Source organism: Lissotriton helveticus, chromosome 9 (assembly GCF_964261635.1).
Source record: "Lissotriton helveticus chromosome 9, aLisHel1.1, whole genome shotgun sequence".
NCBI classification, from domain to species: Eukaryota; Metazoa; Chordata; class Amphibia; order Caudata; family Salamandridae; genus Lissotriton; species Lissotriton helveticus.
The window spans coordinates 172,355,416-172,382,653 of NC_136070.1; positions in this window are offsets into that span (position 1 = coordinate 172,355,416).

A 27,238-nucleotide genomic window follows, 5' to 3' on the forward strand; every position below is an offset into this window, starting at 1 on the left:
CTCGCGGAACGGTCACGACGTAGCCACGGGGTGCTCTCATGCTGACGCCAGCTTCAGTCTGAAACATCCAGAAACACTGTAGTATCGCGTTGTCGCGTAATGCATCATATGACGCGCCGCGTTAGCACACCCGATGCGCGAAGCAAGGCGCGAAGCGCAGCTTCCCGGAAGCGATCCGGGGCGCAGCGCGGAGCGCGTAACGTAAGCATAACAGGTCATGTGACTTGTTAATAAAAATTTTAATTGGTTCATTTCACTTTTGGTTTCCTAATGATGTAAGGCTAGGTAATGTGACCTAAAAATGACACTTTTCATTGGTTTAGAACTATTTTTTTGTCCCAAATGATGAAAACCCCTCCTTGTTTCCTCACTCTGACTTTCATCTTTGTGAGAGGAAGACCTACAGTGCCTCGCTCGGCCACCTGAGTTACGCCCGCTCTTGCGGCACAGTGCCTCGCTCGGCCAGCTGAGTTGCGCCCACTGTTGCGGCACAGTGCCTCGCTCGGCCAGCTGAGTTCCGCCCACTCTTGCGGCACAGTGCCTCGCTCGGCCAGCTGAGTTCCGCCCGCTCTTGCGGCACAGTGCCTCACTCGGCCAGCTGAGTTCCGCCCACTGTTGTGGCACAGTGCCTCGCTCGGCCAGCTGAGTTGCGCCCACTCTTGCGGCCTACGACATGGAGAGGCCGGGGCGTTGACTAGGCGGGGCCTCCGGCCGGAACCACAGCGCCAACGATCGCTGCTGACGGAGGGGAGCCTTGCCGGTGAGAGCCACTGATCTGAAGAACCGCTGCCTGCGGTGCCTCCCTGAGCCGCTTGACGGAGGCCCCCGAGGGACGGTGTGGAGGCGCGGACTCGGAGGGGGCGCTTGGCTCCTGCCCCCTCCCCAAGTCTTGTTGCCCTGGTGTGGCTTGAGATCACCCCCGACATAGGCGGCCGGCTCCCGGGGTCCGGCGGAACTTTTTGCCTTTTGGTGACTCTTCCATTCTGGACCTTGTCCCACAATCCGTTTGACCTGAAGACGTCTTGCGGTGCCCTCGCAATGCGGCCTGGTCCCTGAATGTGTGCAGGTGGACAGTATTGATTGGATCAAGATGGCGGCTTCACACAAAGCTGACTCAAGTGTTGCTGCTGATGCTATGCAGACAAAAACTGGTTTTCAGTTTGTACATTCTTCAGGATTTTTCCATCCAAGGCTGGTTGAGAGTTTGTAGAACGATGGCTTCAGATTTTCAACATACTACTCTTCAACATTCTTCATAAATGTAACAATGTGAGACTCACTATGAGAACGGCCGTTTATCTTTCCTTTCAAAATGCTGCCAACAATATTTTCTGAATGGAAGACACCATCTTGTAGCATAAAGGGCTGCGTCAAGGGTGGTATTGCCCAGAATGTCTTGTTTTCTAGTGCTCGTAATGACGAAGCCAGAACTGCCGAAAGGGATTCTGGTCCTGCCGCTACTTATTGGAGACATTGAACTATACTCTGGACCTGCCTGGCCTCGACCAAAATGGCGCCAGTATGGGAGCGACTTGCAACTCCTTATGACGCTCTAGTTACTTAGCCTTGACGTTATGGGGGATGTATGCGGTCTTTGTGCACATGGCGGGCGGGGAAGGGTACTGACTGGGAATACGGACAACCCTATTGATGTCGATTTTTCATTATTGATTATTGTATTAATAAAGCTTCGAAGTAATGTTACCCATGATACTCGCCCATGGTGTGCGTATGGACGATTTTATTGTGACTGATCCTGTTATACTTTCCATTAAAAAATCAACCTTCACTGATTCTGCAACCGTTTGTCACGTTTAGTTTTTTCAATTAAATGGCTCGCTTGTTACATACTCCTATACCCCTGGCTTTTGAAAGACACCATCTTGTAGAATAAAGGGCTGCGTCAAGGGTGGTATTGCCCAGAATGTCTTGTTTTCTAGTGCTCGTAATGACGAAGCCAGAACTGCAGAAAGGGATTCTGCTCCTGCCGCTACTTATTGGAGACATTGAACTATACTCTGGACCTGCCTGGCCTCGACCAAAATGGCGCCAGTATGGGAGCGACTTGCAACTCCTTATGACGTTCTAGTTACTTAGCCTTGACGTTATGGGGGATGTATGCGGTCTTTGTGCACATGGCGGGCAGGGAAGGGTACTGACTGGGAATACGGACAACCCTATTGATTTCGATTTTTCATTATTGATTATTGTATTAATAAAGCTAGAGATAAGTCAAGTACGTGGTAGATAAAAACATTTTCGTGTTTATGCACGCTGATGTGCTTTGAACGCTGCCCCCACTCCCCCTCATCATTTAGATTACCACCGCCCATTGCACAAAAGCGTACCGGGCGCTCCCCACGCAAAAAAAAAGTTTTTGCCCCGCGGGGCCCTTTTAAAGCCTCCACATCAAACCTAGAGGGTGAGGGAGGATCTACTATGCCCCCTTATGGTCATTTCCCCCTTTGTTTTGGCCTCCTCTTGTCTCTCGATCCTACCGAGAGACAAGATGGCGGCCGCTCCGGACTGTTTAGAATGTTAACTATATATATAACTATATATATAACTATATATACCTACTGGCGACCGCCAGTAGGTAATATATATATATATATATATATATATATATATATATATATATATATATATATATATATATATATATATATATATATATATATATATATATATATATATATATATATATATATATATATATATATATATATATATATATATATATATATATATATATATATATATATATATATATATATATATATATATATATATATTACCTACTGGACGGAATTGGCTGAAAGTTTCAGGAAAATGGCACATTTTGTTTCTGAGCAGCCCCTGAAAATTTGGGGGGGTTTCGTCAAGGGGGGGCCGAGGAAAAAAGGGGGGTCCCAAAACGCGTTTTTCCCATGTTAATTTCCATAGGGCGGTTGGCCTCACTTTTAGCCCGAACGGCTGAATGGATTTGCACGAAACTTGGCAAAATTGTAGGGACTGGTAGCCCGATGTGCCTTTTGTAGGTCTCAATATATGTGCTCCAGTGGATTTTGAGAAATTAACGTTTAAAAAAAGATATATATCTGTAAGCGCGCTCCGGTCCGCGCCCCGGTTCGCGGACCGGGGCGCGTACCGGAACTTCGCGTAGCGAAGCTGATTGGCTCTCCGGTGTCTGTCAACATTCTAAACAGTCCGTAGCGGCCGCCATCTTGTCTCTCGGTAGGATTGAGAGACAAGAGGAGGCCAAAACAAAGGGGGAAATGACCATAAGGGGGCATAGTAGATCCTCCCTGACCCCCTAGGTTTAATGTGGAGGCTTTAAAAGGGCCCCGCGGGGCAAAAAAAAAATTTTTTTTTTGTTTTTTTTGCGTGGGTAGCGCCCGGTACGCGAACCGGGAAGCGTTCTGGGCAGCGTACTACAATGAAAAAAGAATGAGAGACTTTTCAAATGCAGTATGTTAATTGATTGTTGGTTTTGTTGATTATTTTTTATTTTCTTTATTTTTTAAGCATTTTTTTTTATTGTGATTGTGTTTCATAATTTATTAAACTTTCTAACATTTCATTGTCAGAAATTTCATAATTATCATGGAATATACATTGTAGTCTCTGAGGGTGTAAAATGTCCTCATTTGCAAGGAGGTTATCTACTGCTTGTACACATTGCAGTAGTTCATTGTCCCAAGTTTCATCGAAAAATTCAATGTCAATTTGATCAATTGTATCAATCAATTCTTGGCTGCTCTCTTGCAGGTCCATTTCAAAAGAAACTTGGTTTTCGCCTTCCATTTTGCCTGAAATTTGGATTAAAAAAATATATATTAGTAGAGATAGGGCAATGTTGGGAATAATTTTAGCTAGGCATTTTTTATCAGTGAATTTATCTTTGGGCAGTGTATAGTATCAGAGTGGAAGTAGGAATTTAAAAAAGTGTATGTGATTTAACGTAAGTAAATTCATAATTATACAAGAGAAGCCTAACTCCATCCATAACTATAACAGAGAAGTCTCTCTAAATCTATAACTACTACAGAGGGATAGTATATATCTATCAGAAAAAGTTTACCATATTAACTTATAATGCACAATATACTTCAGTTTTAAAAATAAAAACTTACCTTTAGAAAGAAGTTGAAGGAATTAGTGAAAATACTATTGAAATGTACAGCAAGAAGTAGTAGTCAAAATGGCTGTGTTTTCTTCTCTTCCTTTATATATATTCAGGTATATAACCAATGAAATGTCAGGTAAAAAAAGTAGAAAATGAAAGTAACATTTTCATTGGTTGTCAATTCCAACACTTCAGATGTGTTTTGTGAAGTAATTTACCTCAGGGTATTTAGAGAGGTCTACAGGCTAAATGACTAAATGGAATTCCAATCAAATTTGTGAAAATGGTAGGGATTGGTATGTAGTATGAGCTAATCTATATTTGGTGAAATTGTCTCCAGTGGCTTTTCTGTGAACTACTTTCCCACCTTTTTTGATGGTGCGCTTCCCAGGGAGCGACCCGGTACGCGAACCGGTGAGCGCCCCGGTACGCGAACCTTAAGCGTTACGGGAGTCCACCATTTTGTGTTTCGGTCGAATTAAGATACAAAATGGAGGGCAAATAATGTTCAGAATGGGTAGAAGGGGGCACGGTAGACTTATCTTGACACCCTAGGTTTTGTGAGGGTGGCTGAGGAGGCTTATATGTGCGGAAAAAAACCATTTTTTTTTTAAAATTTCGCGAGGTTAGCTCCCGGTTCGCGTACCGGGTAGCGCCCCGGGGAGCGTACTTTGTTGAAAATTAGTGAAAAATGTTAGAGTAAAATAATAATTGTGAGTGATTAGATGTAGGGTAGCTCTGAGAAGAGCTTTTGGGTTTATGGTACATTTAGGTACTTATAAGTAGGTACCAATGCACATTCTTAAATTCAGAGTGAAAACTCTGTTGCCCTCATCTGAGAAGTGAACTCCATCTCCTCTGTAGATATCTTGCATGTAGTAACGCAAGTTATTGTTTTACAGGGAGCCCATTCCATGGTCTCTCATGTAAGCTGAAACAGATTTGTTTACATGCTTCCTCGACTTCTCAATTTGTGGACAAAATTGGTTTGACCACCTCCATTTCTGTCTTTGGCATATATTTGAATATACCAAGGCAGTCTGAGGAAAAAGTGCCATCAATTGCTCAAAGGTGTCCTTTAAAAGCATTTCCAGACCTACCCCAGTCAAAGTGCCCAAGTCATTACCTCCACAGTGCACAATTAACAGGTCAGGTTTGGGCAAATGCATAAAGGTTTTCACCAATGGTATCAATTGGTGACATTTTAATCCTCTGTGGCCAAACCACTTAATTTCCACATCTTGTAAATTGAGGTTAGGTAAATTCCTGTTTTCAACGTACCTTTGAGCCCAGTGAATATAACTATGTCCAACAATCCAGACAGAAAACATGGTGAGAGACGGTTCTCCTGCAGTCAGATGAAGTGTGGCAATGAAATGGCAGTTGAAAAAATGAGAGTTTAAAATGAAAAAAACTGTGGAGTTTCTGTGTTCATGAAGCAGTAACAGTGATTGGTGGATTTTGATTGCTGAAAACAGAAAGTTAGGGTGCACGGATGTGTTCTTTGAAAGATGTATTTTGAATGGTCAATAAAAAATCATTAAATGAAAGAATGCACTGGATATGCAGGTGCACTGAGAGTTCAGAGTTCAATTGCAACAAAGTTGTGTGAACTTGCAAACACCAGAAGTCTTCCAATGAGGTGGTTGCCATGCAGAAAAGGCATGAAATGGCAGAGGGGGGAAGGGTTTTCATTTGAAAAAAAGTGAGGGAAGAGTTTTGATTGGGTGACATGAGAGATATGTGTGAAGATTTACAGCATTTCTGTGCTTTTGATAGCTGCAGACTCTGGAGTGCATACCTTTTGCTCTGCTGAAGACAAATTGGTGTGTTTCTGAGACTGTTTTCAAACTCAAAGTATTTGCTAAGGTGAGAAAATATTTCTTTAATTTAGATAGAGATTAGTGTGCTTTAAGGAGAAAATTATGAATTATTTGGCGCAAATTGCTTGTAAATATGATCCCACATGTGCATGGAAAATTTAGATTTTGAATGTTTGTGTTACATAGCCATGTTAAAAGTGATACAAACATGCTGCAAAGGCAATCAAAAAACGCTTTTATGTGTCTTAAGGACATTTTAAGTAATTTTCCCATGTGCAGTGTTTTGAAATTATGATTTGAAAATCGTTTTTGGGGAAAAGGAATTGTTTTTAAATTTATGACAAGGACATAATGGTGTATGCTTCTTTATACGGCAATTGACTGTCCCTGATGTTATTTTTCCCATTTTAATGTAAGACCTTTCTCTGTGGCGCAAGTTGCTTGTAAATATGCTCCGACCTGTGCATGGAAAATTTAGATTTTAAATGTTTGTGTTACATAGCCATGTTAAAAGTGACCCAACCATGCTGGAAAGGCAATAAAAAAACACTTTCATGTGTCTTAAGGACATTTTAAGTAATTTCCCTGTGGGCAGTGTTTTCAAATTATGAATTGAAAATCGTTTTTGAGGTAAAGGAATGTTGTTAAAATTTATGTGCGCCATATGCCCACAAATTTCGTTTTCAGGGGTGCAGCAGGGTGTTCTTGAGACACCCCTGCACCTTTGGAAAAATTCCTAATTTGCGATGAGCTAATTGCTAATCGCAAATTGCACCTTCATTCCTATGGGCCTCCTGCTCCATGGAAATGAATGGGTAATTTGCAATTAGCAATTTGCTCATCGCAAATTAGGAATGGTAAAGAATCGCTATTTATTCCTTAAAATTCGCTAATTTGGAAATGCAAAATAGTTATATGATACATATGGCGGTTGATGTCTAACAAGATAAGAAGCTTAGGGATACATTTATGATGACTGGCGCAATGAAGTGGACATCACTTACTTCATTGGTAGAGCTTTACATGTATTATGTCCTCTGTATTCTTCATCAAGCGTAACTTTAATCTGCAATCCTGAGTAGGCCTCACCTTAAACAAACCTCTGGATAGGCCACACCTTATCGTCATCCTGAATTAATCATTTAAAATGCTAGGGACAGATTTATGATAGGTGTATGCCTCTTTTGCGCCACTTACAAAACACTGTCCACGGGGAAATGACTTAAAATGTCCTTAAGACACATGAATGTGTTTTTTTAAAGCGTTTGCAATTTTTTGGGGTGACTTTTAACATGGCTATGTGACTCAAACAGTCAAAATCTAAATTCACCATGCACAGGTGGGAGCATATTTACAAGGAATGTGCTCTATGGGGAAAGGTCTTATAATGTAATATGGGAAAAATGACATCAGAGACACTGAAATGCCTTATAGAGAAGCATACACCATTATGTCCTTGTCATAAATTTGCAAACCATTACTTTTCCCCAAAAACGATTTTCAAATCATAATTTGAAAACACTGCACATGTGGAAATTACTTTAAATGTCCTTAATTCTTAAATTTGCTATTCCTTATTTTGCGATTGCACTGAAGGATTTGCAAATTTTGCGATTCCTTAAATGCAATGTATCAAACAAAAAATATGTAAAAAATGATATTAAGGATTTGGAAACTACCACCAACTTCTAGTTTGTGGTAATTTGCGAATTCTTTTCAAAAAGCATTTTTTTTCCAAAAAACAAAAGGTGCCATATGACGCCTATACATGTCCTTAGGGGATGTATGTGTGCCATATGCCCCCAAATTTCTTTTTCAGGGGTGTAGCAGGGTGTTCTTGAGATACCCCTGCACGCTTGAAAAAATTCCTATTTTGTGATGAGCTAATTGCTAATCGCAAATTGCAACCTTCATTCCTATGAGCCTCCTAGCCCATGGAAGTGAATGGGTAACTTGCAATTAGCAATTTGCTCATTGCAAATTAGGAATGGTAAAGAATTGCTATTTATTCCTTAAAATTCGCTATTTAGGAAATGCAAAATAGTTTGATGGTACATATGGTGGTTCATCTGTAACAAGATAAGAATCTTAGGGATACATTTATGATGACTGGGGCAATAAAGTGGACATTACTTACTTCATTGGTAGGCCTTTACATGTATTATCTCCTCTGTATTCTTCATCAAGCGTAACTTTAATCTGCAATCCTGAGTAGGCCTCACCTTAAACAAACCTTTGGATAGGCCACACCTTATTGTCATCCTGGATTAATCATTTAAAATGCTAGGGACAGATTTATGATAGGTGTATGCCTCTTTTGTGCCACTGTGCGTCACTTTTATGATGCAGCGGCGGTGCTAATTTGCAATTAGCAATTTGCTCATTGCAAATTAGAAATGGTAAAGAATTGCTATTTATTCCTTAAAATTTGCTATTTAGGAAATGCAAAATAGTTTGATGGTACATATGGTGGTTCATCTGTAACAAGATAAGAAGCTTAGGGATACATTTCTGATGACTGGCGCAATAAAGTGCACATTACTTACTTCATTGGTAGGCCTTTACATGTATTATCTCCTCTGTATTCTTCATCAAGCGTAACTTTAATCTGCAATCCTGAGTAGGCCTCACCTTAAACAAACCTTTGGATAGGCCACACCTTATTGTCATCCTGGATTAATCATTTAAAATGCTAGGGACAGATTTATGATAGGTGTATGCCTCTTTTGTGCCACTGTGCGTCACTTTTATGATGCAGCGGCGGTGCTAATTTGCAATTAGCAATTTGCTCATTGCAAATTAGGAATGGTAAAGAATTGCTATTTATTCCTTAAAATTCGCTATTTAGGAAATGCAAAATAGTTTCATGCTACATATGGCGGTTCATCTGTAACAAGATAAGAAGCTTAGGGATAGATTTATGATGACTGGTGCATCACCAGGGATGTGTCAGTCATCCTGCGCCGCTGTTCCGCCACCCATGGTGTGCTGCATTTAGAATGCGGGGCATCATGGGGCAAAAATGGCACAGATGCGTGACGTATCTGTGCTGTAAAGGTAGTGATTGCTGGAGTTGTATCGCAAGTGCGACGCAGCTCAAGCAATGCTCAGGGGTGCCCCACTTCCACAATGTTGCGTCAAGACCTATGCCTGCTTAAAGCAGGCGAAGGGTTTTGACGAAGCTTTCTCCTATCTGATTGTAAATACGGCACACCATGGGTGGCAGAGTAGTGGTGCACGTTAACTGGTGCATGCCTGGGGATGTGCCATTTGACATAAATCTGCCCCTTTACATTTAAGTATGTGCAGGACACACAGAGTCGGTGAGGCTTATCCAAGGTTAAGAAGAGATGAGTCCTGTTCACTGAAAATTTAGACATAGTCTTCACCTGCTCAGCATTGCTGGACATGGCTAAATAATAGCTGCAAAATATTACTCTTGTTAAACAATTTTACTATTATAATCTCTGAGATTTGTCTCTTACTCTGCAACATCTCATTGTTGTTATCTTTCTTTAAAGATAAAGACAACCTCAACATGAGCGACAATCTGCAATCAGATGATTTTGACCTCATCATTGAACTTGTAATTGAAACATCAGTGGATGTTGATCCCTTGGATGATTTAAATCCTGAGGATGAAGAAGAGCGTGATGAGGATGCAGATTTGTCCGAATTATATGACATAGGATGGGAAGCTGACCTGCTTGAGCCTATGGAAATATAAACATTTATTTTTAAAATTTATAATTAATAAAAAGTAAAAAGGTAAACCGTTTAATTTAAAAATAAAGACACCTTCAAAAGCAGGTTATGTGTAGTGTCTTCAATAAAATATTAAAATATGCTCATAAAATTAGATCAGATTCACATATAAAATAGCACAGGTAACATAAATATAAATGTCATTTCTTTTCTGCTATTTCTGTATTGTAAATTTGCAAGGACTAAAAAATCTTCTATTTAAAATGTCAAGTAGTGTGTTAAGTTTTTGATCACTGTTATTGTTTTACTGTTTGGTAATAATGGTTAATAACATTTTTTATTATATTTTACCACAGATTCAACTGCAGATCATTTCAAGATTTCACCATGCCAACAATAGAAAGACAGAGAAAGGCTGCAAAACGTCAAAGACAGCAGGTGAAACAAAATAAGCAGCAGTCCTCTAACAAAAAGATTTGTCAAGTCACGAAGAATGCACCGGGTAAGAGCACAAAATATTTCATAAGAAATATGTGTAGTAAAAAAAATATTACTACAGAAAATGTTTCAGTCCATAAAACGAGAAGGAATTCAAATGGAAAGGAAAGGCCAATGAAAAATGTTACTGCTAGAGCAAGAGATAACTCTGTGCATGATAGTAGAAGGAAACAACAGTTTAGGGAGATTCGTAAACGAATGTTCCGCAACAGGATAATTGGCAATTTGTTAAAAAATATTAAGAAAGGTCAACAGAAACTGGTTTTTTATAAGAGAAAAAAAAAGTTGAGAAAGTTATTGATCAGGCATTTGAAATTAAACGTAAGTTATTTATTTTGATAATCAATAGAATTAGGAAGCTAAACAAGGCAATTTATGATTTCAAAAGAAATAGTAGATGGAAGAGAATAGTTAATCGTAGTAATTTTTGTGAAGTTTTTTCTGGAGAATGGATGCATAGTTCAAGCTGTGAGGCATTTTTTAATGAGGAGAGTTATTTCCAGGATAATGATTTGGTGCATGCAGTTGACACCAGTGGTCGTGCTTATGAAGTGAAAGATGGTTGTCCAGTTGAAAAAGAAAAACTTGTGACAACAGAGGCAGAAGAGGTGTTAGGTAATGAGGTTTTAGGAAGACGTGCTAAGGGTCCTGTGTACACCTGGAAGTGTAGTAGTATTTGCAGTGTGCGACAGGATTCCATCAATTTGCTTTGTGATTTTGTACGGTCATTTAATAAGAAAAGTTTGAAGCAGAAAATGATGTTGTTGCAAGAATTAGATCCTTGCAGAGTGAGAGAAGTGACAGGTTTGCATGGTCATTCACTGGCTTGTCTTTCCAGGAGAGTATGCCAGAGTGTTTTTCATCATTTCAGGATGCTAGCAGTGCATCATAATAAAGTGAGGAAATTAGTTAGAATGTTGTATTATGCTAAGAGTCCAGCGATTATGCTTAAACAATTATGCGCTGCTCTTTTGCATGGTTCTGAAATAGATGTGAAGAATATATGTGAAGAAATTGAGTTTTGTTACTTTGGAAGTAAAGAGGAGAATGTTGAAATTGACCAAGAAGAAGCGGGTAATGTGGAAGATAGTGTACAGGTTTCCAGTACAGATAATTTCCAGAGGGAAATTGCGACGTTTCAGGTCAAATCAAGTGAGAGGTCAAATTTCACTTGTGTGTGTTGTCGACGCACTTATTATAAGAATCAGACTAAGTTAGTGGATTTATATGCAAAAAGTGAAAGGGAAAATAATAGTGAATGGAAGGATTTCGCAACATACTTGATGGTAGAAAATTGTTTTGATTTGGGATTGGATCAACGTGTGTGTACTTATTGTTGTAACAAATTAAATCAAAACCAGATGCCTGCTAGAGCTGTTCATAATAATCTGGAATTGATTGAGATTCCTTCTGAATTGAAGAATTTAAATACTTATGAATCTATTTTGATTCAAAGTATCCATCCCTTTCAGGCTATTGTAAGAATGGAGCCAAAGACAGGGAAATTGCCTCCATCAGATTTACAGAGAGGATTAAAGGGAAGAGTTGTTTATTTGCCTCTAGATTTGAAGAAAAACATTAACACAATTGGAGTAGAAAAAGTGGAAGAGGAACCTCTGGTTATCTTAGTTAATGGGGTTCCGACAAAGAATAAGAAAATATGGCAAGATTTAGTAGATGTTAGGAAAGTTAAAAAGGCAACATTGTATTTGAAAAAAAATAATAAATACTATAAGAATGTATATGTTGCAGAAGAGGAAGTAAGTGAGGAAGAGGATAGCGATTTGTGTGCTGGTCAAATTGAGAAAGTAGAACCCTCTACTAGTGAAGAAATATATGAACATTATAGTGTTCATCCTTTGCATTCCAAGGAAGTCATGGGGAATGCTATTGAGTTGTTTCAAATGAAACAAGCCAAAGGGAGTCCCATTAGTGTTTGGGAGGAAAGTTTGGAAGCTCGTGTTTCCCACAGCTTTTTCCAACAGGTCAGGGAGGAAGATATGATGAGCGACCTCATCAAATTCCTGCTTCTGAATACCGGACTTTGCGATTGTATGCAGGAGATGCTAGGTTTCGACAATGCATTCCCTATTTGTTTCATCTCCTGTTTGAAAGCGATCTGTCTGGACTGTCATATGCAGTGAACCACATCTTGAAAAGTGGTATACACATGCAAAACATCTCGGCAAGTGACTTTATGGATAAAGTCAATGTCCAAGACAGTATTTTGGATTCTCACCTGATTAATCTCATGGCGTGTCAGCGTGGTACTAATGAGTACTGGTACCGTCGTCATGGTGATTTAAAATGTATGTTGAGGAACTTAGGTACTCCCACATGGTTCCTCACTCTGAGCTGTGCCGAGTATGGCTGGGAAGACTTACTTGAATTTCTACGAGAGGCAAATGCTAACGTAGATAACATCGAATTCAAGACACCCGGAGAACTGTGCTCTTTGGATCCAGTCAATGTATGTAGGTACTTCAATCATAGATTTGAAGCTATGATGTCTTTCATCATGAATAAGAAGAATCCACCTCTTGGAGAGGTGTTGGATTTCTTCTGGAGAAAGGAGTACCAAGCAAGAGGTGCTCCTCATATACATATGTTGCTGTGGATCAAGGATGCACCTAAATTTGGAACGGATCCAGAAGACTCAGTGATGAGTTTCATCCAACAGTATTCTACGTGTGCTGTTCCAAACGCAAAGGAGAAGAAAAGCCTTAGAGAAAAAGTTCTGCGTTTCCAAAGCCATCGATGTGGAAAGCACTGCCGTCGTAAATTCCGAAACAAGGACAAGTTCTACACTAAATGTCGTTTCGGCTTTCCACGACCGGTGATTTCTAAAGGAAGAGTAAACAGTTTGATGTCTTCGCTGCGACACAATGTCATGAAGAAATCACCTAAAAACACTTACAATTTGAAGAGGAACGAAGAGTCCAAGTACATCAACGACTACAACCCGGTGATTTTGTCCATGTGGAATGCTAACATGGATATACAGTTTGTGGCTGATAACTGTATGGCTGTGGCTCGGTATGTGACGTCTTACATCACCAAAAAAGAGAAGACAGAATTGAAGGATATGTGGGAGGACATTTCCCATGAAAAGAGCCTCAGCAAGAAGTTGTACAGTTTCAGTCTGAAGATGTTGTCGCATCGAGAAATCGGAGTGTACGAATGTTCTGACCGGTTGTCTTCAGCAAGTCTCTATGCCAAGTCCAGGAGTATCGTTTGGGCGAGTCTTGGTCTTGCAGCAACGCGTAATCGAGTTCTCAAACCTGTGCGGGAAATTGAGTATTTGGCGGAAAAGGAGCCAAACAGTACCGACATTTTGAAGACAAACATGTTGGATACATATTATCCAAATCGAAGCAGTCACCTCAAAAATGTTTGTCTGTATGAGGTTCTGCAAAATTACATATTCAAGAGGAACATCAAAGAAGATACTGAGAAAAGAGTGTATGCTGTAATAGGAAGTGAGGGATGTCTGGTCAAGCAAAGAAAATGCCACTTGGTAAACCATCGAAAATTGAGTGGCGAATCTCCTGAAAAAAAGGAGTTTTTCTATTTAGCACTTTTGCAACTTTTCAAGCCTTGGCGTGCAGAAGAGGAACTGCTTGGAGATTTCCTCTGTTACGAAGACTCTTTCAATGCCGCCAAGGAGACCATAGAATGTCCTGCTTTTCCCAAATATGTAGAAATGTTGAATGCGGAAATTGAGCAGGAAGCAACGATTGCAGCCGAGATTGCCAGAGACAGTTCTCAGGACAGTCAGAGTTCTGCTTCATTGAGTCAGGATCCACTAGGAGGACCTGTTATTGAAAATGAAGCTGCCACTGCTATGAATGAAGTGGAAAGAGCCATGGCACATGCTCAAGAGGATGCGGTTAACTTAGAAGAGTTGGAAAGACAACTCAACGTTGAGCAGAGGAAAATATATGACGAAGTTACCATGCAAATTGATCATGGATTAAGTCATGATAAGAAAGAGTGCTCATGTACGTCGTTGAAGCCTGTCCGACTGTACGTGAGTGGAGAAGCGGGAACTGGAAAAAGTTTCCTCATTAAAGCAATTTCATGCTATTTGCAGGAAAGGACAGAGTCATCGCTGTCTTGTGTTGTCACTGCTCCAACTGGACTGGCAGCACATAATATTAAAGGGATTACTTTACATCGTTTACTGATGCTGCCAGTGGAGCATGACAACAAATTACAATATCACAAGCTATCTGGAGATGCTTGTTTTGAAGTTTCAAGAATCTTGAGGAAAATGAAACTTCTTATCATTGACGAAGTAAGCATGGTTTCCAATGTCATGCTTGCCTTTGTGCATTTGAGGATGCAAGAAGTTCTCAAAACAGAGTATGATGTGTTATTTGGTGGCAAACACATCATTGTTTTCGGAGATCTTCTGCAGCTGACACCAGTGAAAGGGCAACCTGTGTTCAAAATGCTCACGCATGAAGATACCAGGAAGTGCCTAGGCAGCATTGGCAACGTCAATATATGGTTAAACTTCAATTATGCTTAGGCTGTGGGGTTTTAGGTTTAAACCTATAATAACTGATAAAACCCCACTGAAAGATAAATATCCCTCACTGGTGAAAACATATAAACACTGAAAAAACACCTGCACAACCACAAACTAAATGCCATTCAAAGAAAGGAAAAAAGAGAGTGAAAGAGTATTTTTTTTCTTCCTGAAGGTGTCAATACAATGTAACTTTGTTATACAAGCTAGCAGTAAGGAAGACTGGCTAACATTATTCTGCTTGAGTTTTGTTGTTTAGGGATGCCACTAAAATGTTGTTTCTTCTTCCTTTTACTTTTTTTCAGTTTTGTGGCCTTTGGTATAAAGATGCAGGGTTTAGTTTCATGTTTTAGGTTTAGTTTAATTATTGTATAAACTGTAGAGATTCAGAAAATATCAAACTCATATTTGATATTTTGGCTGCATTTTATTCTTTCACTGATAGGTCAAATGGCTGGCTTCAAAAAAATCTTTCCTAATATGTGTCATCACATTTACCCACAGAGAATGGGTAAAAACCCTTAATACATCAGACCATAGTTTCTAGTGGGTCAGTATTGGTAGTCGGTGAATTGCCAACACCTAAGGCTTTAAACATTCAATGCAAGGTATAGTGACAAGTATATATATATCACCAAGCATCTGGGATAGTGGTGAAAACATGACACCAGGCTTTTGGAAAGCATTGAACTCAGTGTCACTTGTAATGCTCTGCAAAAAAGGTTCTTTCCAAGTTCAACAATGTTTGGAGTGATATTGTTTGTATTTGCAGTGATTGAGCTACGTATATAAAAAAGTTGTGTGATGACCTGTCAAAATTGATACCCGAGCTGAAGTGATTTCCTGTAGGAGATCCTTGCCACTTGTTAGATGGTATGCTGAAAGCATCTTTACCATCTTCAGAGTTAATGAGGGATGCTATTGACTTTTTAGTCCATTCTGGTGCACTGTTTTCTTATGCACAGGAACTAAAATGCAAATATTTATCATTTCGTGCTTTATGTGGCATCAAAGAAAGAGTCATTCCAACTGTGTCCCTTAGCTGATGGTTCTCAGCCCAAGGGGCTATGAATGCGGAGAGGGGCTTTTCACAGAAGAAGGAAGGAAAGAGCGAGCGCACATGACCCAAAGACTCACTGAATAAGTATTGTATGGTGTCCTACAATAAGATTAATTTGCAAAAATCTATTTGGAACTCATATACACTATAAGTACACTGTCTATATACCATGTTCTTTCAGTGCAAAAAGCAAGCAATAATAAAAGCTAAATGTTCCATAAACACCGGAAAAACACATTTTCTCTTGTTTTTAGTGGCGCGAAAATGTGTAACCACTGATAACAACTGTTTTTTAAGATATTGAAAACACTGAAAAAACCCCACCAGAATTTACCAAAAATAGAAACTGAAAACAGGAAAGCCTAATTATGCTGAACTGCATGAAAATATGCGTCAGGCGAAGGATGAAGTTTACAAGACTATTCTACAAGATGTTAGAATTGGAAAAGTGACCGAGCATGGGAAAGAAGCTTTACATGCACGATTACTGTCAAATTTATATCCAGAACAAGATGTTGTGCCTGAGAATATTTTTCAGAAAATTACTGAGAAGAAATCTGGAATATGTTTGATGCCAACTCTTGCAGAATGTGCCAAATTTAACAACAAAATGTTGCATTTAGAAAAGCAAGAGATTGTGAAACTGGAAGCTATTGATAGAGTAGAGCATATGGGATCAACAATTATTTTGTCTGAGAATCTGAAAACAAAATTGGATTCATTAGAGAAGAGTATATCTAAAACTGCAGGTCTTGAAAAGACTCTGAATGTGTGCTTGAACTGCCGTATAATTTTAAGAAGGAATTTACATGTTGAAAGAGGTCTGGTAAATGGATCAATGGGTAATGTTGTTGATTTTGTGAAATACAGAAATAGAGATGGAATTGAATTTTTAAAAATTAAATTTGATGGCATTGAGGAAGTACAGCTAATTGGTCGTTGTTCTGCTAGATTTTTGCTTGTAAAAGACTTATATGTTCGCCGTAAGCAGTTTCCTGTTTGCTTGGCATATGCGGTGACAATCCATAAATCGCAAGGTTTAAGTGTAGACAGTGCATTGGTGAATATTGGCAGTTCTGTGTTCAAGGAGGGTATGGCATATGTGGCATTGTCACGAGTTAGAACTTTATCGGGATTGTACTTGATTGAGTGTGATGTCACAAACATTTGTGCGGATCTAGATTGTGTTAAGGAATACAATAGGTTAAGAAGAGAGTATGCGCCACATTTGCCTCAGTATCCTTTGTTTGAGAAACGTGTGGTAGGCCGGAAACGAAGAAATGAGAACAATACTGGGGAGGTTGTAGCAAAAAGACAAAAAGTCAATGAACCTAAAATTACAAGCAGAAACAAAAAGGATTCTGTTGAAGATGTTGTTGGTTTTCAGTTTGAAAACAGTTCTGGTGTCAACTGCTATGCTAATGTAGTGGTTAATGTTTTGATTTCTCTAAAAAATGTAAAAGAAGAGTTTGTGGTCAATTCTGATCAAAGATTTTGCAGTTTGTTAAATTCTGTGTTAGAGAAATGTAGCACTGATAGAAGAAACATAGAAAGTGTGTCTGAAATTCGAAATCTGTTAGACAGATGTTCAGGCCAAACACAATTCTCTCAAAATATTCAGCAAGATTGTCAGGAGTTTTTAATGTATATGCTTGATGTATTGCATGCTGAAGGTGTAGATGTAGATCACCTGTTTGGGCTTTCTTATCAATGGCAGCATGACTGCGAGAACTGTATGGTATCAAGTACTACTAGTGTAGACTCAGAAAGATTTATATATTTAACTTTGCCAGACAGTAAATCAGTCTCCTTTAATAAGCTAGTAAAAGCAGCTGATCACAACATGGAGTGTAGCCAATGTAAATCTGAAATGATGTCCACATTATTTATACGAACATATGGCCAGTATGTCATTTTAATGTTCCAACGATGTAGGCCTGATGGAACAAAATTGACAACTTTAATTAAAAATTTTGTAGCTTCGCAGTTGTCAATATCAGGAAGGACTTTTGTAACTGCAGCAATTATATATCATGACGGCCCTTCAATAACATCAGGACATTACACAGCTTACTTAAAGTCTAGAAATGGCTGGTCATTCTGCAATGATTCTGTTTTAATTTTCAAAAAAAAATTGCCGTATGACCTTAAAAACTCTTACCTGGTGTTTTTAAAACCAAAATTTTAGGGAAATAATCTCGGGATGTGCTCTGTGGAATTTCAAGAAGTTCTAATGGCTCCTACACAATTTGGCCTTGAGGATAAGTATAGTTCAGAGACATAACTTCTAACCATAGGACTGGACGTCATGAAGAAATACGTGCACTTTCAATGAGTTCAGAAAAACTGTTTGTTTTTATGAGCTAATTGAAGCAGCCAATCAAAACATGGAGTAGAGGGAATGTAAGTCTGCAATGCTGTCTACTGTTTTACATTGCTTTGTGATTAAAAGTGATGTAGAGAATTAAATAATTGTAGTAGTCATAGAGGTAGTGTAAGTCTGCTTCATAGTAAGCAGTATCAGTGTCATAGGAAATGTAGAACATGACTGAGCAAGAAGGGGAAGATATTACTATTCCAGGATTGTGAAAATGATCTTCAACATTTTAATTCTGAAAGTTGCGGAAATGCCAAATGACGGGATTGGCTTACAAGAAATCCAAGAGTTATAAATGGCTCTGACCAGATTTGGCCTTGTGGAAAATTGTGGTAGAGAGCAAGAAGTCATTTATTGCATGTAACGTGTTTTTAAAAACGATGGAGATTTTCTTTCAGAAAGTGGCGGGCTGAAAGTAATAACAGCACAAAAGAGTGTAAGCTGTTCATAGGACATCCTTGGACGTCATGGAAAGTAAGTTAACTTTAAGGAGTTCTGAATTTTGATTTCTGATGTTGTATGGGTTTTTTAAACACAATCATTTTGATTGTGTTTTTTTTTCCCCGCTGTTACATGATGAATACCTTCAAGTCACTGTTTTTAGTGAAATTTGATACATTCTGAGAACAGCAAAAATAAACCATTTAACATGTATAATTAATTCTGTACTGTTTGCATTTATGATGTACATGTAGAACTGTGTAGGAGGCATGGAGAAGGTGAGGCTTCTGTAAGTGTCAAAGGTGTTGCATACAGTGCTGCACTTCTGCGTATTCTTTCATATGCTAGACTACATCTGCACAATGAGATACCTAAGCAAAGGAAACACAAGTGATGTGATTGTGAAATGAGCAAAATAAATTGCACATATTTCAATTACATCACCTGTGTTTCCTATCATTACGAATCACATTGTGCAGATCAAGTTTAGGTCTGTCCAGGGAAACATAGGAGGTTTGTACTTTGTTGAAGAGTGCAGTGGACATGACTCACTTCATTGGTAGACTTTCACAGATATTATCTCCTTTGTACACTTCAACAAGTGTAAATCTCATCTTGAACTCTGAGTAGGCCTCACCTCAAACAAACCTCTGGATAGGAGACATGTTATTGGCATCCTGAAGCGACACTTTTCTGAAACAAGAGCAATGCAAAAGATGCACCATGTTTTAAGATAGGCCTCACTTCATCTGCATCAAGATACTGTTAGTTTAAAATGTATATCTTTTGGACTGTGTAGGGGGCCTGGAGAAGCAGAAGCTTCTGTCAGTGTCAAAGTTGTTGAAAAACTATTTGTCCTTCAATCTTTTCCCTTGTCTTTTGTAATTTTTAAATACATGTTTTAATATTTTTCAAATGTTGGTTCTCTCTTTCACAGATTGAAAGTATAAAAACAAAAAGTGAGTAATTTAACGGCAATTATAAGGTAAATATTTTGTACTCTTTTCATTACATTTCTATCACATTCACCTACTATTAGTTCCACTGCTTCATTTCTTTAACCCTCAGTTTCCTGCCTTTGCTACTTTCCTCATTCCTTTCTCTATTACCTACTTACTCAACTCCTTCCACTCTTTTTCTCAGTCCCTCTCTTCTCATAGTTCCTCAGTCTTGTTCACTCACTCCGTCTCTATTACTCTTAGTGTCTGTGAATTACTTTCCCACCTATTTTTTTGGACCGCTTCCCGGGAAGCGGCCCGGTTCGCAAACCAGCAGCGTTACGGGAGTCCACCATTTTGTGTTTCGGTCGAATCAAGATACAAGATGGAGGGCAAATAATGTTCAGAATGGGTAGAAGGGGGCACGGTAGATGTATCTTGACCCCCTTGGTTTTCTGAGGGTGGCTGAGGAGGACCATAGTTCTTCACTCTTGTTCACTCTCTCTGTTTCTATTAATGTCACTGTTTCTGACTGATCAAAAAAAATTTTTTAAAAAAAGAACAGTAACTATAAGGGAAGGAAACAGACAGTTATGTTAAAAGAAAGACAGCTATAGGGAGTAAACTAAGGATACTGTTACCCGCAATCCACTGCTGATGATGTTACTGACCATGTCATGAATGATGTAATATGTGACATCATCAGCAGTGGATTGTGGGTAACAGTATCTCTTGTTTACTCCCTAGAGCTGTCTTTCTTTTCACATAACTGTCTGTTTCCCTCCCTTATACTTACTGTTCTTTTTTTAAAAAATAATTTTTTTGGTTAGCTTCCGGTTCGCGTACCGGGTAGCGCTCCGGGGAGCGAACTAAAAGAAATAGAGGTTGGCAGAGTTCCAAATATTCTACCAATTTTTTTATAACGGGGAGGTAGTTCTGAAAAGAACTTTTTTTTTAATTTTTTTGTTGTTTTATATTTTTTTTTGTATTTTTTTAACATGTTTTTTACTTTTTTTGTATTTTCTGAACGTTTTAATATTTTTTTTGGTTTTTTTTGGGGGGGAGGAAACGAAAACGATCCATTGTAAAGGGCTCAACAGGAGCAACAAAAAAAAAAGAATTTATTTTTTGGGGCGTTTCGGGCAAACATGATTTTCAATAGCTCTCATAATCAAAATGATGCTACTTTCCCTGTAGCAAATGAATTGGTTGCAGTGCACGCACACTTGCTTCACTTCCCCAAACAACATTTGAATGTTTGGGATCATCTCCCTCGCCTCTGGTCCCGACACTTCTGGAACAACCGATCTTCTTGCCATCGCAGGGGGATTTTGTTGCTCATCACGTAGCTGGGCAGCACTATAATTATTAGGATGCCACCTACTCATATGCCGATGCATAGTGTAATTGCCGTAACTGTACTTTTTTTCAGTCCCCCTTGACAGTCTATCACCGCATATACGGCAAAACACGTAGCGTGCATTTACTTTTTTTTGCCCCTCAGGAAATTTAAAGAATTGCCAAATGTAGTTCTCTTTTCGATTAAACCTCCTGGGCTCCTCTGGCAAAAACCTTGGCTCTTCCTCCTCTTCCTCCTCTTCCTGTTCTTCCTCTTCTTGTTGTAAAATTACTTCAGCAGGTGGTCCTCTCTTCTTTGGATTTGGTGGAGGTGGTGGGTTAGAACCAGCTGAAGCTACTAATGAAGCCATGTCACAATGTAAATAAAGGGTCTTTCTCTCACCAAGATGAAAGTCAGAGTGAGGAAAGAAGGAGGGGTTTTCATCATTTGGGAGAAGCAAAAGTTCTAAACCAATGAAAAGTGTTAATTTTAGATCACATGACCTAGTATTACATCATTAGGAAACCAAAAGTGAAATGAACCAATGAAAAGTGTTATTACCGAGTCACATGACCTGCTGTGTTTACGTTACGCGGTCCGGGCCGCGCCGCGGATCGCTTCCGGTTCGCGTACCGCTGCGCTTCCGGGTACGCTAACGTAGTACGTCATATGACGTATCACGCGAAAACGCGAAACGTCATGCTGACGCGATGCGTCACGATGTTGTTTTCTAACGCGACAGTTGCGCAAACGTAACGTTTACCGGTTCGCGGACCGGGTCGCGGCTCCGAATTGAGCTAACGGGAAGCTAACCGGTTCGCGTACCGGGAGCGAAACAATAAAAATAATAAAAAAAAAATTGTATTAAAAACATGTAAAAAATATTTTTCGATTTAAAGAAGAATACATTGTAAAGGATTTGATATTTACTATTAAAAAACCATTGAAATTCACTGAAAAAAACATAGGTTATAGACCATATATAGTTAGGAATTAGCATTTACAAAACCTTGAAAATTCACTGAAAAAACCATAGGTTATAGACCATATATAGTTAGGGATTAGCATTTACAAAACCTTATTTTACTCACACAAAACCATTGAAATTCCATATATAGTTAGTTGTACTAACTATATATCGCGCACCCGCAATCCACTGCTGATCATGTCACATATTACATCATTCATGACATGGTCAGTGACATCACTGATGACATCACTGATGACATCTCAAATGACATCACTGATGACATCACTGATGACATCTCAATGACATGACTGATGACATCACTGATGACATCTCATTTGACATTACTGATGACATCACTGATGACATCATTCATGTGATAATACGATGAACTTCTTCAGACTCTAAAATAACCTTAGATACACTCAGTGTAAACAGACACTCACAGACTGTCACTCATCCATGGAGTTACTCACACACCTACTCAGTCATGCAAAGAATCAATTACACCTCCATTTCCTCAACTATACAGTTATACATACCTTACTTATTCAAACATATACTAACACATATTTACTCTCTTTTACAATCCCTGATACAAGTTCACAATGATCAATACAGCCACTCACACATTCACTGGCTCTTATGCACAGTTATTTATATATGTCAACTCTCACATGTACTGTGTTTTACATATGTTCTTACTTTGACATGTAGCACTCAGATATCCATTCACTCACCAATGCACTCAGTCAACCGCCCATACACCTGTTTCCACATGCACTTTTGAATCCATATATCTAGTGAATCAACTGCTTACACATCTATGCACAGAGTCATACACCTCCCAGCCACCCACACACACACTCAGTCTCCCATACAAATACTTGGGCAACCAATCAATAACCCATATACTTACTCATATAGCTACTGATCAACACATGCAGCAGTTTACAGAACAACAGACATAATGATGCACAAATTAAGACAGTTTACTCACTAACCCATGCACTCAGTGACACACATTTAATCACTCACTCATACAGTCAGTCACGCACCTACTAAATCCTTCATCCAGACACTTATACATCCACTCATTCTTCAATATGTAAGACATTTGAGATGTCATCAGTGATGTCATTTGAGATGTCATCAGTGATGTCATCAGTCATGTCATTGAGATGTCATCAGTGATGTCATCAGTGATGTCATTTGAGATGTCATCAGTGATGTCATCAGTGATGTCACTGACCATGTCATGAATGATGTAATATGTGACATGATCAGCAGTGGATTGCGGGTGCGCGATATATAGTTAGTACAACTAACTATATATGGAATTTCAATGGTTTTGTGTGAGTAAAATAAGGTTTTGTAAATGCTAATCCATAACTATATATGGTCTATAACCTATGGTTTTTTCAGTGAATATATATATATATATATATATAAATAAATAATTGCTTTCCGAGTTGAGCCTGATGCTTCAAGGACGCACTCCCAATCACAGCTGGTCACAAGGATCAATTGCAGAAGAAACACAGAACTGCATTCCAGGTAAAATTGCTTTTAATTTACCCAACGCGTTTCAAGGCAACAGCCCCTTAATCATGGGTCACCATTCAGATGTGGCATGAAAGTTCCGAAGTGTATGCTGCTTGATTTTCAACCCTCAGTGGGTCACGTGATGTTCTATGCAGCATTCTGGGCTTGTAGTCCTCCTCACCATAGTATTAACCCACAGTGGGCTCCTTGCCACATCCCAATTAATCAGTGTTCATTTCATTTCATCACTAAAATACCTCTCGTAGGCCCCAGAATGCTTATTCCGGTTTGTGTTTTCTTATGACAGGGCTGCTCGCAGCTTTGAGAAAGTCCTGGCGCTGCGCAGCCTTTTCCATTTTCCAAGTTGTAAGGGAAAATAAAAAACGGTGCAATCCTTCACGGCGAGGCAGCCGTGTAAATGTTTGTTTTCCGAGTTGAGCCTGATGCTTCAAGGACGCACTCCCAATCACAGCTGGTCACAAAGAACAATTGCAGAAGAAACACAGAACTGCATTCCAGGTAAAATTGCTTTTAATTTACCCAACGCGTTTCAAGGCAACAGCCCCTTAATCATGGGTCACCATTCAGATGTGGCATGAAAGTTTCGAAGTGTATGCTGCTTGATTTTCAACCCTCAGTGGGTCACGTGATGTTCTATGCAGCATTCTGGGCTTTGTAGTCCTCCTCACCATAGTATTAACCCACAGTGGGCTCCTTGCCACATCCCAATTAATCAGTGTTCATTTCATTTCATCATTAAAATACCTCTCGTAGGCCCCAGGATGCTTATTCCGGTTTGTGTTTTCTTATGACAGGGCTGCTCGCAGCTTTGAGAAAGTCCCGGCGCTGCGCAGCCTTTTCCATTTTCCAAGTTGTAAGGGAAAATAAAAAACGGTGCAATCCTTCACGGCGAGGCAGCCGTGTAAATGTTTGTTTTCCGAGTTGAGCCTGATGCTTCAAGGACGCACTCCCAATCACAGCTGGTCACAAGGAACAATTGCAGAAGAAACACAGAACTGCATTCCAGGTAAAATTGCTTTTAATTTACCCAACGCGTTTCAAGGCAACAGCCCCTTAATCATGGGTCACCATTCAGATGTGGCATGAAAGTTCCGAAGTGTATGCTGCTTGATTTTCAACCCTCAGTGGGTCACGTGATGTTCTATGCAGCATTCTGGGCTTTGTAGTCCTCCTCGGCTTAGTATTAACCCACAGTGGGCTCCTTGCCACATCCCAATAATGAGTGTTCATTTCATTTCGTCATTAAAATACCTCTCGTAGGCCCCAGGATGCTTATTCCGGTTTGTGTTTTCTTATTACTGGGCTGCTCGCAGCTATGAGAAAGTCCCGGCGCTGCGCAGCCTTTTCCATTTTCCAAGTTGTAAGGGAAAATAAAAAACGGTGCGATCCAAACGCTAGCAATGCCTTCCCCGCGACTCTCACGACGGCGGTCCGCAACGAGGCAGGCAAGCCTCTAATTATCCAAAAACTCACGCTGTCAACCTCCTTCGTAACAGCAACCACGGACACAGACGGACTTTTAAGCAGTCAAAGTTTAATTGCAAAGATTAAGCAAATCGGCAAACCACTCTACGCGTTTCGGGACTTGCTCCCTTGTTCACGAGTGCCAGAGGTTTAGTTCAACAACAAATTAATAAACATGTGACTTCAACATAATAGTGAAAGGTGAAGAAAGACTACTGCTGTCACGGAGTTTACTCACTCCTATTTACAATTCAGCTGCCAGAATTATTACATTCCCAATTTATAAATGGACTTTACAATTTCATGTTAGGCAAAATAAGCACGCTCAGATAATTATAGCATAAAGGGACCTCTAATAGGCCTACATAAAATCATCGCGTCTTCTGCACAACATGTCTGCAAATATGAAGGAATTCATAATGTTAACCTACCAGTCCCTGGGGGATAATTGGGTGGCACTCTGTTATCTAGGTTAACCTATCAGAGCACCCTGCCCGTTTTGGGTAACTTTTGTGGATGTATTTGAACAGCTTGCCTATGCCGTGGAAGGAGCCCCGCTGCGTGAAAGCGGACCCTCGGCAGACGCCAACCGGCTGAACCTTCAGAGAGACAGGAGCTGATTAGTGGAGGCATCAAAATGTGGGTGAAGTTGTGCAAGGATGCACAATGCCCACTGTGGTTTTAAGAACTAAGTACTTTATTAGGGGCAGCATTGCAAACTCACTCAAGTAACAATCAAAGCACTACAAATACCAGCAGGCTTAGCAGTCGGCCACGCCCACTGGGGCAGGTATGAAGAGGTAACCTTGTGCTTTGGAAACTTGCTACTGCACGCCCTGAACAGCCCAGCCCATGAAGAAGTGCAAGGACACGAAACACGTCGGCAGGTGAATTAATTTAATTTGTTTGTGACATGCCTTGAAACTCACTCGACAGCCTGCATTAAAGATGTGAAGCACGAACTTCCAAAGGAGCGGACACAGACTTCAACTGTTGCGGTGCCATAATCTGTGTGTTTATTGAATATTCATCGTAATGTCCATGTTCTGCATTCTGTCCATCACCCGTTGTTTTTGCTTTTGTCACCCCGAGTGTGACGGGTATGCTCAGACGTGAGTCCCGTGCTCTCCATGCCACTGGAATCAAGCTATCCAGGCTGATGAGGGCTGAAAGCCCGAAACCGGTCCTTGGATGCTTGTTTCCAGTCCAGGGAGGACCTGGCTTGGCAGTTCGGGCTGGACTGTTCCCATGTGGCACAGGGCCAAGACTGATTTGCAAATAGCTGGGTTCAAACTGGAAAGGCATGGTGAGCAAAAAAACGATGGAGTTAGGCCCAGATCTCTGTACTGGGGTGAATGTATGACATTGTTCTGCATTCTGTCCATCACCTGTTGTTTTTGCTTTTGTCACCCCGAGTGGGACGGGTATGCTCAGACGTGAGTCCCGTGCTCTCCATGCCACTGGAATCAAGCTATCCAGGCTGATGAGGGCTGAAAGCCCGAAACCGGTCCTTGGATGCTTGTTTCCAGTCCAGGGAGGACCTGGCTTGGCAGTTCGGGCTGGACTGTTCCCATGGGGCACAGGGCCAAGACTGATTTGCAAATAGCTGGGTTCAAACTGGAAAGGCATGGTGAGCAAAAAAACGATGGAGTTAGGCCCAGATCTCTGTACTGGGGTGAATGTATGACATTGTTCTGCATTCTGTCCATCACCTGTTGTTTTTGCTTTTGTCACCCCGAGTGGGATGGGTATGCTCAGACGTGAGTCCCGTGCTCTCCATGCCACTGGAATCAAGCTATCCAGGCTGATGAGGGCTGAAAGCCCGAAACCGGTCCTTGGATGCTTGTTTCCAGTCCAGGTAGGACCTGGCTTGGCAGTTCGGGCTAGACTGTTCCCATGGGGCACAGGGCCAAGACTGATTTGCAAATAGCTGGGTTCAAACTGGAAAGGCATGGTGAGCAAAAAAACGATGGAGTTAGGCCCAGATCTCTGTACTGGGGTGAATGTATGACATTGTTCTGCATTCTGTCCATCACCTGTTGTTTTTGCTTTTGTCACCCCGAGTGGGACGGGTATGCTCAGACGTGAGTCCCGTGCTCTCCATGCCACTGGAATCAAGCTATCCAGGCTGATGAGGGCTGAAAGCCCGAAACCGGTCCTTGGATGCTTGTTTCCAGTCCAGGGAGGACCTGGCTTGGCAGTTCGGGCTGGACTGTTCCCATGGGGCACAGGGCCAAGACTGATTTGCAAATAGCTGGGTTCAAACTGGAAAGGCATGGTGAGCAAAAAAACGATGGAGTTAGGCCCAGATCTCTGTACTGGGGTGAATGTATGACATTGTTCTGCATTCTGTCCATCACCTGTTGTTTTTGCTTCAGCCACATCAAATGGCCTTGA